Below are 12,199 nucleotides of genomic sequence, written 5' to 3'. Positions count from 1 at the left end.
GCCCCCCAATTCCCCAATTGCTCACGGGGCGCTTCTCCTGGGGCTGCCCATCACTCTACTCTACTCTACAATCTCTCTCCACAAATGTGCATGTGCATGTCTTTGAGCCCTCTGTGTGTGTGTGTGTGTGTTTGGGGGGGGTGGGGGGGGTTGAACTGCATGTGTTAAAAGTGTAAAATGAGTGTAAAAAGAATTTCCCCTTGTGGGATAAATAAAGGAAGTTAATCTTCATCAGTACCATCTGACACCAGTCTTCACCTCAGTGAAGAAGCTCCAACCATTGTGTCAGAGATGCTACTGTGATACATCTGTTCAATAATTCAGAGTTGTCTCGGAAATCTATTGGTCTGTAGTTGTTGACAAAGTGACAATAGTTGAAGTTGAACTGAATTTGACGCCTTCATGAATTAACTGACCCAGTCATCTTGAACATCAGACACCCTGTCCCCCTCTGTAGTATTCTGTCTTTTTAATCCCATTAAATCAAGTTATTAATTAATGTCTGGAAACCCTACCAAGTTTTAACCTTAGGATGGTTTGGTCCAACAGCCGTATATGTATTTATTCTTATGGTTGGTTTTGATAAATCATATTTTTCACGTTATAACTTGTTGCAATGAAAAACACAATTTCTTTTTGTGTAATTATTGCTGTCTTATCTTGCTTGCAGCAATTGGAAATTATGTTTATTTAATCAGACAGCATTACATTACATGCCAACTAGTACATCCAACCATGTGGAGGTTAGCCATCTGGTTGGAGGACGACCACATTACCCCTCATTCACGACCGCGCAACAGTAGTAGTAGTTTTTGAGCGAGTCACCAATAGCAGGCAAAAACATATAGCATTATTTTTTGGAATTTTAAATGGATAACATACACAAATCACTAACCACCACTGAGCTGCTCTTGAAGTATTCTACTGTTTACTCTCCTAAAGTACGTATCCTAAAATGCTGACAAATATCACTTGCAACGAATTCTGACCTTGTGCGCAGGATGCATGAAAATATCCAAGCAAAAATATACAATAGAGTATTGTTCTTTCCATGATGAGTGGTGTTACTCCTCACTACTCCAACAACCGAGTGGTAATTTGTTTTTGGTTTCCATTGTGCCTTAGTTGTGCTTTGCTCCTCCTTCATTTACAGAGAGAGGGACAAGGTAGCAGTAATAGAAGCTACTCTCAGATAACCTGAAAAACCAGGTAAGCTCACAGACATGCATGTTTCCAAAACACAGAGCTTTCAGCTTTCAGGCTCCTCTCCTGTGGAATCATCTCCCAGTTTCAGTTCGGGAGGGAGACACCCTCTCTTCATTTAAGAGTAGGCTTAAAACCTTCCTTCATGATAAAGCTTGTAGTTAGAGCTGGTCCAGGATTGTCTTCAACCTGCTCTTAGTTATGCTGCTATGGGTCTAGAATGTCGGGGGACACATGACACATGGAGCTTCTCTTTCCTCTTCTCCCTCCTTATCACATCAAATAACTTATAACAATACATGTTACTATCTTAACTTCTTCTCTGGAGTCCCTAAGCCTTATCGTTCACTGATCCGGGGCCGCGACTGCAGCCACATCGTGAATTATGATGGTGGATTGCGAATCAGAGATTGTGCTGGCTGATCGTGATGGAAATGGTGGATCATTAGAATGGATTGTGGGCTATGATGGCATCCGATCGTGATTGTTGATCCTGATCGTGGACTATGATTACAGCAAGACTGCTTGATATACAACATGTCTGCTCAGATACTCTACCATTATTGACAATAATTCCTCAGTTCATTTACCTTCCATCATGCAACAAACTGTTTATTCTAACCAAGACTGTAAATACTCTGATTTTGCTGACGTTCTTCATTACACATCTATTGCACTTCTGTCCGTCTGGGAGAGGGATCCTCACATACTACAAAAATACATAACCCCTGTATTATGTTTTAGATTATCATTGGATCTCAGGTTGATTTACAATCCTGACCAAGTTGTATTTCAACCACACTGGGAAAATTTACATTATGAAGACATGACAATTTGAAGTCAGTTACCTTGGGTTGTTGTTTCTTCTCCAGTGGTGGTGCTTGGTCCTGTAGTCGCTGCTGTAGTTGTGGTTGTTGGGGCTGTAGTTGAAGCTGTAGTTGTGGTTGTAGTTGATGTGGTTGGGGCTGTAGTTGTTGTAGTTGGAGCTGTGGTTATTGTAGTTGAAGCTGTAGTTGTTGTGGTTGGAGCTGTAGTTGAAGCTGTAGTTGTGGTTGGAGTTGTAGTTGTTGTGGTTGGGGCTGTAGTTGTTGTAGTTGAAGCGGTAGTTGTTGTGGTTGGAGCTGTAGTTGTGGTTGGGGCTGTAGTTGTTGTAGTTGAAGCGGTAGTTGTTGTAGTTGGAGCTGTAGTTGTGGTTGTTGGGGCTGTAGTTGTAGTTGGAGCTGTAGTTGTGGTAGTTGGAGCTGTAGTTGTTGTGGTTGGAGTTGTAGTTGTTGTGGTTGGGGCTGTAGTTGTTGTAGTTGAAGTTGAAGCTGTAGTTGAAGTTGAAGCTGTAGTTGAAGCTGTAGTTGTGGTTGGAGTTGTAGTTGTTGTGGTTGGGGCTGTAGTTGTTGTAGTTGAAGCTGTAGTTGTTGTGGTTGGAGCTGTAGTTGTGGTTGGGGCTGTAGTTGTTGTAGTTGAAGCGGTAGTTGTTGTAGTTGGAGCTGTAGTTGTGGTTGTTGGGGCTGTAGTTGTAGTTGGAGCTGTAGTTGTGGTAGTTGGAGCTGTAGTTGTTGTGGTTGGAGTTGTAGTTATTGTGGTTGGGGCTGTAGTTGTTGTAGTTGGAGCTGTGGTTGTTGTAGTTGAAGCTGTAGTTGTTGTGGTTGGAGCTGTAGTTGTTGTAGTTGGAGCTGTAGTTGTGGTTGGAGTTGTAGTGGTTGTTGTTGGGGCTGTAGTTGTTGTCGTTGAAGCAGTAGTTGTTGTAGTTGGAGCTGTAGTTGTGGTTGTTGGGGCTGTAGTTGTGGTTGTTGGGGCTGTAGTTGTGGTTGTTGGGGCTGTAGTTGAAGCTGTAGTTGGAGTTGGAGTTGTGGTTGTTGGGGCTGTAGCTGTTGTAGTTGAAGCTGTAGTTGTTGTAGTTGGAGCTGTAGTTGTGGTTGTTGGGGCTGTAGTTGTTGTAGTTGGAGCTGTAGTTGAAGCTGTAGTTGTGGTTGTTGGGGCTGTAGTTGTAGTCAGAGCTGTAGTTGTGGTTGTTGGGGCTGTAGTTGTTGTAGTTGGAGCTGTAGTTGGAGTTGTAGTTGTGGTTGTTGGGGCTGTAGTTGTTGTAGTTGGAGCTGTGGTTATTGTAGTTGAAGCTATAGTTGTTGTGGTTGGAGCTGTAGTTGAAGCTGTAGTTGTGGTTGGAGTTGTAGTTGTTGTGGTTGGGGCTGTAGTTGTTGTAGTTGAAGCAGTAGTTGTTGTAGTTGGAGCTGTAGTTGTGGTTGTTGGGGCTGTAGTTGTTGTAGTTGGAGCTGTAGTTGAAGCTGTAGTTGTGGTTGTTGGGGCTGTAGTTGTTGTAGTTGGAGCTGTAGTTGAAGCTGTAGTTGTGGTTGTTGGGGCTGTAGTTGTAGTCAGAGCTGTAGTTGTGGTTGTTGGGGCTGTAGTTGTTGTAGTTGGAGCTGTAGTTGGAGTTGTAGTTGTGGTTGTTGGGGCTGTAGTTGTTGCAGTTGTTGCTGTAATTGTGGTTGTTGGGGCTGTAGTTGTTGTAGTTGGAGCTGTGGTTATTGTAGTTGAAGCTATAGTTGTTGTGGTTGGAGCTGTAGTTGAAGCTGTAGTTGTGGTTGGAGTTGTAGTTGTTGTGGTTGGGGCTGTAGTTGTTGTAGTTGAAGCAGTAGTTGTTGTAGTTGGAGCTGTAGTTGTGGTTGTTGGGGCTGTAGTTGTTGTAGTTGGAGCTGTAGTTGAAGCTGTAGTTGTGGTTGTTGGGGCTGTAGTTGTTGTAGTTGGAGCTGTAGTTGAAGCTGTAGTTGGAGTTGTAGTTGTGGTTGTTGGGGCTGTAGTTGTTGCAGTTGTTGCTGTAATTGTGGTTGTTGGGGCTGTAGTTGTTGTAGTTGGAGCTGTGGTTATTGTAGTTGAAGCTGTAGTTGTTGTGGTTGGAGCTGTAGTTGAAGCTGTAGTTGTGGTTGGAGTTGTAGTTGTTGTGGTTGGGGCTGTAGTTGTTGTAGTTGAAGCGGTAGTTGTTGTAGTTGGAGCTGTAGTTGTGGTTGTTGGGGCTGTAGTTGAAGTTGGAGCTGTAGTTGTTGTGGTTGGAGTTGTAGTTATTGTGGTTGGGGCTGTAGTTGTTGTAGTTGGAGCTGTGGTTGTTGTAGTTGAAGCTGTAGTTGTGGTTGTTGGAGCTGTAGTTGTGGTTGTTGGGGCTGTAGTTGTGGTTGTTGGGGCTGTAGTTGAAGCTGTAGTTGGAGTTGTGGTTGTTGGGGCTGTAGCTGTTGTAGTTGAAGCTGTAGTTGTTGTAGTTGGAGCTGTAGTTGTGGTTGTTGGGGCTGTAGTTGTTGTAGTTGGAGCTGTAGTTGAAGCTATAGTTGTGGTTGTTGGGGCTGTAGTTGTAGTCAGAGCTGTAGTTGTGGTTGTTGGGGCTGTAGTTGTTGTAGTTGGAGCTGTAGTTGAAGCTGTAGTTGGAGTTGTAGTTGTGGTTGTTGGGGCTGTAGTTGTTGCAGTTGTTGCTGTAATTGTGGTTGTTGGGGCTGTAGTTGTTGTAGTTGGAGCTGTGGTTATTGTAGTTGAAGCTGTAGTTGTTGTGGTTGGAGCTGTAGTTGAAGCTGTAGTTGTGGTTGGAGTTGTAGTTGTTGTGGTTGGGGCAGTAGTTGTTATAGTTGGAGCTGTGGTTGTTGTAGTTGAAGCTGTAGTTGTTGTGGTTGGAGCTGTAGTTGTTGTAGTTGGAGCTGTAGTTGTAGTTGTTGGGGCTGTAGTTGTAGTTGGAGCTGTAGTTGTTGTGGTTGGAGTTGTAGTTATTGTGGTTGGGGCTGTAGTTGTTGTAGTTGTAGCTGTGGTTGTTGTAGTTGAAGCTGTAGTTGTTGTAGTTGGAGCTGTAGTTGTGGTTGGAGTTGTAGTGGTTGTGGTTGGGGCTGTAGTTGTTGTCGTTGAAGCAGTAGTTGGAGCTGTAGTTGTGGTTGTTGGGGCTGTAGTTGTAGTTGGAGCTGTAGTTGTGGTAGTTGGAGCTGTAGTTGAAGCTGTAGTTGTTGTGGTTGGAGTTGTAGTTATTGTGGTTGGGGCTGTAGTTGTTGTAGTGGGAGCTGTGGTTGTTGTAGTTGAAGCTGTAGTTGTTGTGGTTGGAGCTGTAGTTGTTGTAGTTGGAGCTGTAGTTGTGGTTGGAGTTGTAGTGGTTGTTGTTGGGGCTGTAGTTGTTGTCGTTGAAGCAGTAGTTGTTGTAGTTGGAGCTGTAGTTGTGGTTGTTGGGGCTGTAGTTGTGGTTGTTGGGGCTGTAGTTGAAGCTGTAGTTGGAGTTGGAGTTGTGGTTGTTGGGGCTGTAGCTGTTGTAGTTGAAGCTGTAGTTGTTGTAGTTGGAGCTGTAGTTGTGGTTGTTGGGGCTGTAGTTGTTGTGGTTGGAGCTGTAGTTGAAGCTGTAGTTGTGGTTGTAGTTAGAGTTGTAGTTGTGGTTGTTGGGGCTGTAGCTGTTGTAGTTGGAGCTGTAGTTGAAGCTGTAGTTGTGGTTGTTGGGGCTGTAGTTGTAGTCAGAGCTGTAGTTGTGGTTGTTGGGGCTGTAGTTGTTGTAGTTGGAGCTGTAGTTGAAGCTGTAGTTGGAGTTGTAGTTGTGGTTGTTGGGGCTGTAGCTGTTGTAGTTGAAGCAGTAGTTGTTGTAGTTGGAGTTGTAGTTGTTGTGGTTGGAGCTGTAGTTGAAGCTGTAGTTGTGGTTGGAGTTGTAGTGGTTGTGGTTGGGGCTGTAGTTGTTGTAGTTGGAGCTGTAGTTGTGGTTGTTGGGGCTGTAGTTGTGGTTGTTGGGGCTGTAGTTGAAGCTGTAGTTGGAGTTGGAGTTGTGGTTGTTGGGGCTGTAGCTGTTGTAGTTGAAGCTGTAGTTGTTGTAGTTGGAGCTGTAGTTGTGGTTGTTGGGGCTGTAGTTGTTGTAGTTGGAGCTGTAGTTGAAGCTGTAGTTGTGGTTGTAGTTGTAGTTGTAGTTGTGGTTGTTGGGGCTGTAGCTGTTGTAGTTGGAGCTGTAGTTGAAGCTGTAGTTGTGGTTGTTGGGGCTGTAGTTGTAGTCAGAGCTGTAGTTGTGGTTGTTGGGGCTGTAGTTGTTGTAGTTGGAGCTGTAGTTGAAGCTGTAGTTGGAGTTGTAGTTGTGGTTGTTGGGGCTGTAGCTGTTGTAGTTGAAGCTGTAGTTGTTGTAGTTGGAGTTGTAGTTGTTGGGGCTGTAGCTGTTGTAGTTGAAGCAGTAGTTGTTGTAGTTGGAGTTGTAGTTGTTGGGGCTGTAGCTGTTGTAGTTGAAGCAGTAGTTGTTGTAGTTGGAGCTGTAGTTGTGGTTGTTGGGGCTGTAGTTGTAGTTGGAGCTGTAGTTGTGGTTGTTGGGGCTGTAGTTGTAGTTGGAGCTGTAGTTGTGGTTGTTGGGGCTGTAGTTGTTGTAGTTGGAGCTGTAGTTGTGGTTGGGGCTGTAGTTGTTGTGGTTGGGGTTGTAGTTGTTGTAGTTGAAGCGGTAGTTGTTGTAGTTGGAGCTGTAGTTGTTGTAGTTGAAGCGGTAGTTGTTGTAGTTGGAGCTGTAGTTGTGGTTGTTGGGGCTGTAGTCGTAGTTGGAGCTGTAGTTGTGGTAGTTGGAGCTGTAGTTGTTGTGGTTGGAGTTGTAGTTATTGTGGTTGGGGCTGTTGTTGTTGTAGTTGGAGCTGTAGTTGTTGTAGTTGGCGCTGTAGTTGTGGTTGGAGTTGTAGTGGTTGTGGTTGGGGCTGTAGTTGTTGTCGTTGAAGCAGTAGTTGTAGTTGGAGTCGTAGTTGTGGTTGTTGGGGCTGTAGTTGTAGTTGGAGCTGTGGTTGTTGTAGTTGAAGCTGTAGTTGTTGTGGTTGGAGCTGTAGTTGTTGTAGTTGTGGTTGGAGTTGTAGTGGTAGTGGTTGGGGCTGTAGTTGTTGTCGTTGAAGCAGTAGTTGTTGTAGTTGGAGCTGTAGTTGTGGTTGTTGGGGCTGTAGTTGTAGTTGGAGCTGTAGTTGTGGTAGTTGGAGCTGTAGTTGAAGCTGTAGTTGTTGTGGTTGTAGTTGTAGTTATTGTGGTTGGGGCTGTAGTTGTTGTAGTTGTTGTAGTTGGAGCTGTGGTTGTTGTAGTTGAAGCTGTAGTTGTTGTGGTTGGAGCTGTAGTTGTTGTAGTTGGAGCTGTTGTTGTGGTTGGAGTTGTAGTGGTTGTGGTTGGGGCTGTAGTTGTTGTTGTTGAAGCAGTAGTTGTTGTAGTTGGAGCTGTAGTTGTGGTTGTTGGGGCTGTAGTTGTGGTTGTTGGGGCTGTAGTTGAAGCTGTAGTTGGAGTTGGAGTTGTGGTTGTTGGGGCTGTAGCTGTAGCTGTCGTTGAAGCTGTAGTTGTTGTAGTTGGAGCTGTAGTTGTGGTTGTTGGGGCTGTAGTTGTTGTAGTTGGAGCTGTAGTTGAAGCTGTAGTTGTGGTTGTTGGGGCTGTAGTTGTAGTCAAAGCTGTAGTTGTGGTTGTTGGGGCTGTTATTGTTGTAGTTGAAGCTGTAGTTGGAGTTGTAGTTGTGGTTGTTGGGGCTGTAGCTGTTGTAGTTGAAGCAGTAGTTGTTGTAGTTGGAGCTGTAGTTGTGGTTGTTGGGGCTGTAGTTGTAGTTGGAGCTGTAGTTGTGGTAGTTGGAGCTGTAGTTGTTGTGGTTGGAGTTGTAGTTATTGTGGTTGGGGCTGTAGTTGTTGTAGTTGGAGCTGTGGTTGTTGTATTTGAAGCTGTAGTTGTTGTGGTTGGAGCTGTAGTTGTTGTAGTTGGAGCTGTAGTTGTGGTTGGAGTTGTAGTGGTTGTGGTTGGGGCTGTAGTTGTTGTCGTTGAAGCAGTAGTTGTTGTAGTTGGAGCTGTAGTTGTGGTTGTTGGGGCTGTAGTTGTAGTTGGAGCTGTAGTTGTGGTAGTTGGAGCTGTAGTTGAAGCTGTAGTTGTTGTGGTTGGAGTTGTAGTTATTGTGGTTGGGGCTGTAGTTGTTGTAGTTGGAGCTGTGGTTGTTGTAGTTGAAGCTGTAGTTGTTGTGGTTGGAGCTGTAGTTGTTGTAGTTGGAGCTGTAGTTGTGGTTGGAGTTGTAGTGGTTGTGGTTGGGGCTGTAGTTGTTGTCGTTGAAGCAGTAGTTGTTGTAGTTGGAGCTGTAGTTGTGGTTGTTGGGGCTGTAGTTGTGGTTGTTGGGGCTGTAGTTGAAGCTGTAGTTGGAGTTGGAGTTGTGGTTGTTGGGGCTGTAGCTGTTGTAGTTGAAGCTGTAGTTGTTGTGGTTGGAGCTGTAGTTGTGGTTGTTGGGGCTGTAGTTGTTGTAGTTGGAGCTGTAGTTGAAGCTGTAGTTGTGGTTGTTGGGGCTGTAGTTGTAGTCAGAGCTGTAGTTGTGGTTGTTGGGGCTGTAGCTGTTGTAGTTGAAGCAGTAGTTGTTGTAGTTGTAGTTGTAGTTGTGGTTGTTGGGGCTGTAGTTGTAGTTGGAGCTGTAGTTGTGGTTGTTGGGGCTGTAGTTGTAGTTGGAGCTGTAGTTGTGGTTGTTGGGGCTGTAGTTGTTGTAGTTGGAGCTGTAGTTGAAGCTGTAGTTGTGGTTGGGGCTGTAGTTGTTGTAGTTGAAGCTGTGGTTGCTGTAGTTGAAGCAGTAGTTGTTGTAGTTGGAGCTGTAGTTGTGGTTGTTGGGGCTGTAGTTGTAGTTGTAGTTGTGGTTGTTGGGGCTGTAGTTGTTGTAGTTGAAGCTGTAGTTGTTGTAGTTGGAGCTGTAGTTGTAGTTGGAGCTGTAGTTGTGGTTGTTGGGGCTGTAGTTGTTGTAGTTGAAGCTGTAGTTGTTGTAGTTGGAGCTGTAGTTGTGGTTGTTGGGGCTGTATTTGTGGTTATTGGGGCTGTAGTTGTAGCTGGAGTTGTTGTAGTTGTAGTTGTAGTTGTGGTTGTTGGGGCTGTAGTTGTAGTTGGAGCTGTAGTTGTGGTTGTTGGGGCTGTAGTTGTAGTTGGAGCTGTAGTTGTGGTTGTTGGGGCTGTAGTTGTTGTAGTTGGAGCTGTAGTTGAAGCTGTAGTTGTGGTTGGGGCTGTTGTTGTTGTAGTTGAAGCTGTGGTTGCTGTAGTTGAAGCAGTAGTTGTTGTAGTTGTAGCTGTAGTTGTGGTTGTTGGGGCTGTAGTTGTAGTTGGAGCTGTAGTTGTGGTTGTTGGGGCTGTAGTTGTTGTAGTTGAAGCTGTAGTTGTTGTAGTTGGAGCTGTAGTTGTGGTTGTTGGGGCTGTAGTTGGAGCTGTAGTTGTGGTTGTTGGGGCTGTAGTTGTAGTTGGAGCTGTAGTTGTGGTTGTTGGGGCTGTAGTTGTTGTAGTTGAAGCTGTAGTTGTTGTAGTTGGAGCTGTAGTTGTGGTTGTTGGGGCTGTATTTGTGGTTATTGGGGCTGTAGTTGTAGCTGGAGCTGTAGTTATTGTAGTTGAAGCTGTAGTTGTTGTAGTTGGAGCTGTAGTTGTGGTTGTTGGGGCTGTATTTGTGGTTATTGGGGCTGTAGTTGTAGCTGGAGCTGTAGTTGCTGTAGTTGAAGCTGTAGTTGTTGTAGTTGGAGTTGTAGTTGTGGTTGTTGGGGCTGTATTTGTGGTTATTGGGGCTGTAGTTGTAGCTGGAGCTGTAGTTGTTGTAGTTGAAGCAGTAGTTGTTGTAGTTGGAGCTGTAGTTGTGGTTGTTTGGGCTGTAGTTGTTGTAGTTGGAGCTGTAGTTGAAGCTGTTGTTGTGGTTGGAGTTGTTGTAGTTGAAGCTGTAGTTGTTATGGCTGGAGCTGTAGTTGGAGTAGTTGAAACTGTAGTTGTTGTTGGGACTGTAGTTGTAGTAGTTGGAGCTGTAGTTGTAGTTGTTGTTGGGGCTGTAGTTGTTGTTGTTGGAGTTGTGGTCATGGTTGTAGTTGCTGTAGTTGCGACTGTAGTTGGAGTTGTTGTGGTTGTCACTGCAGTTGTTGAGGTTGGATTAGCAGTCATGGTTGGTGTTGATAATGTAAAGAGACATTATGAGAAAGAGAAAAAGTGTTTAGGAATCCTGAATAACAAGTTTCTTCATTACAACAGAGTGGGAAATTCATCTATTTACACAAGGTAAATTAACTTTTTCTCTGTTTTAGTATTAATCACAATCAGATGTAAGACATGTATAAAGTGTCCTAAAGTTCTGCCGTCAAACCAAGTACAAATCAACTACAGGTGAGAGAGTGGAACCTGAGTCTGCTGACCAGGATTTACATTTGTGTGTGTGTTAATGATTCTCCAATGTCCTTGACAGAGAGACATTCAAGTACCAAATGTCATCTTGGAAATGAAATAAACCCAATGAATTGTTTTTTTTAATCCCATTAAATCAAGTAATTAATTAAACTCTGAAAACCCTTTACCAAGTTTTAACTTTTGGATGGTTTGGTCCAACAGCCGTAGCCTATATGTATTTATTCTTATGGTTGGTTTTGATAAATCATATTTTTCACATGTTGCAATGAAAAACACAATTTCTTTTTGTGTAATCATTGTTGTCTTATCTTGCTTGCAGCAATTGGAAATTATGTTTGTTTAATCAGACAACATTACATTACATGCCAACTAGTACATTCAACATCTATGTGGGGGTTAGGGTTAGCATCTTGTCAAGGGACACCTGGGATTCGAGCCGCCAACTATCTGGTTAGAGGACGACCACATTACCCCTCATTCACGTAGGTTTCGGAGCGAGACACCAATAACAGGCAAAAACATATAGTATTATTTTTCTGAATTTTAAATGGATAACACACACAAATCACTAACCACCACTGAGCTGCTCTTGAAGTATTCTACTGTTTACTCTCCTAAAGTACGTATCCTAAAATGCAGACAAAAATCACTTGCAATGAATTCTGACCTTGTGCGCAGGATGCATGAAAATATCCAAGCAAAAATATACAATAGAGTATTGTTCTTTCCATGATGAGTGGTATTACTCCTCACTACTCCAACAACAGAGTGGTAATTTTTCTTTGTTTTACATTGAGCCTTAGTTGAGCTTTGCTCCTCCTTCAGCTACAGAGAGAGGGACAAGGTAGCAGTAATAGATGCGTCTGTCATATAACCTGAAAAACCAGGTCAGCATCAATTAGTGAGTGTTAAAGGACAGTTTGAGTTTGATTTTAACACAGATGAAAAGGAAGCTAAAGCAGAACTGGAACACACAAGACACCATGATGTCAAACATAACCCTTACAAAAATATTGATTTCATCCTGTATCTATTATTAGTGTTGTCCGTCCCCAGGGGCTTTTCAAATTGCATGATGGAGTTATTATGATATCAATTATGATGGAAACCCCATCTTCATCATGACAGGTTTTTCCATGCTAATAGTCGTAGGGTTGTGGCTTTTGATGAATCAGGATGCTGTCATCAAGGTTGTCAGACAGATTCTCAAATTATACAGTATATAACTCTAACTCCACTCTCAGAGTTCGAGCCCATACAACATCATTTTTCTGCTACACCACAACAAAGAAAAGAAATGCTCAATATTGCAAGACAGTGGGGGCAATTTGGATCACATGGTTTGTTAAATCACAGACATGTTTGAAATCCCTAAAATGTTTTCTAACAACACCAGAAGAGAGAATGTGGATATTCTGCACGGAGGAGCCATGCAACACCACACACTGATGTTACTGTGGTGCTGAACATTGGTGCCAAACAAGGGACACTTGTATTTGCCAAAGAAAAAAACAAACTCTTAATTGTAATGCCAAGCTCGTTAAAAAAAACCATTATGATAAGATGTTGTCAGACAATAGATCATGAACTTATTATTAAGATAGATAAATAAAAAGATATACAGATATATAGATAGATAAAAAGATAGATAAAAAGATAGATAGAGAGATAAAAAGATAGACAGATAGATAGATATAAAGATAGACAGATAGATAGATAAAAAGATAGACAGATAGATAAAAAGATAGATAAAAAGATAGACAGATAGATAGATAGATAAAAAGATAGATAAAAAGATAGATAGATAGATAAAAAGATAGATAGATAGATAGATAGATATAAAGATAGACAGACAGATAGATAAAAAGATAGACAGATAGATAGAAAGATAGATTGATTGAACTAT

Source organism: Paralichthys olivaceus, chromosome 3, assembly GCF_024713975.1.
Source record: "Paralichthys olivaceus isolate ysfri-2021 chromosome 3, ASM2471397v2, whole genome shotgun sequence".
Taxonomy (NCBI): domain Eukaryota; kingdom Metazoa; phylum Chordata; class Actinopteri; order Pleuronectiformes; family Paralichthyidae; genus Paralichthys; species Paralichthys olivaceus.
This window is presented reverse-complemented; position numbering follows the sequence as displayed.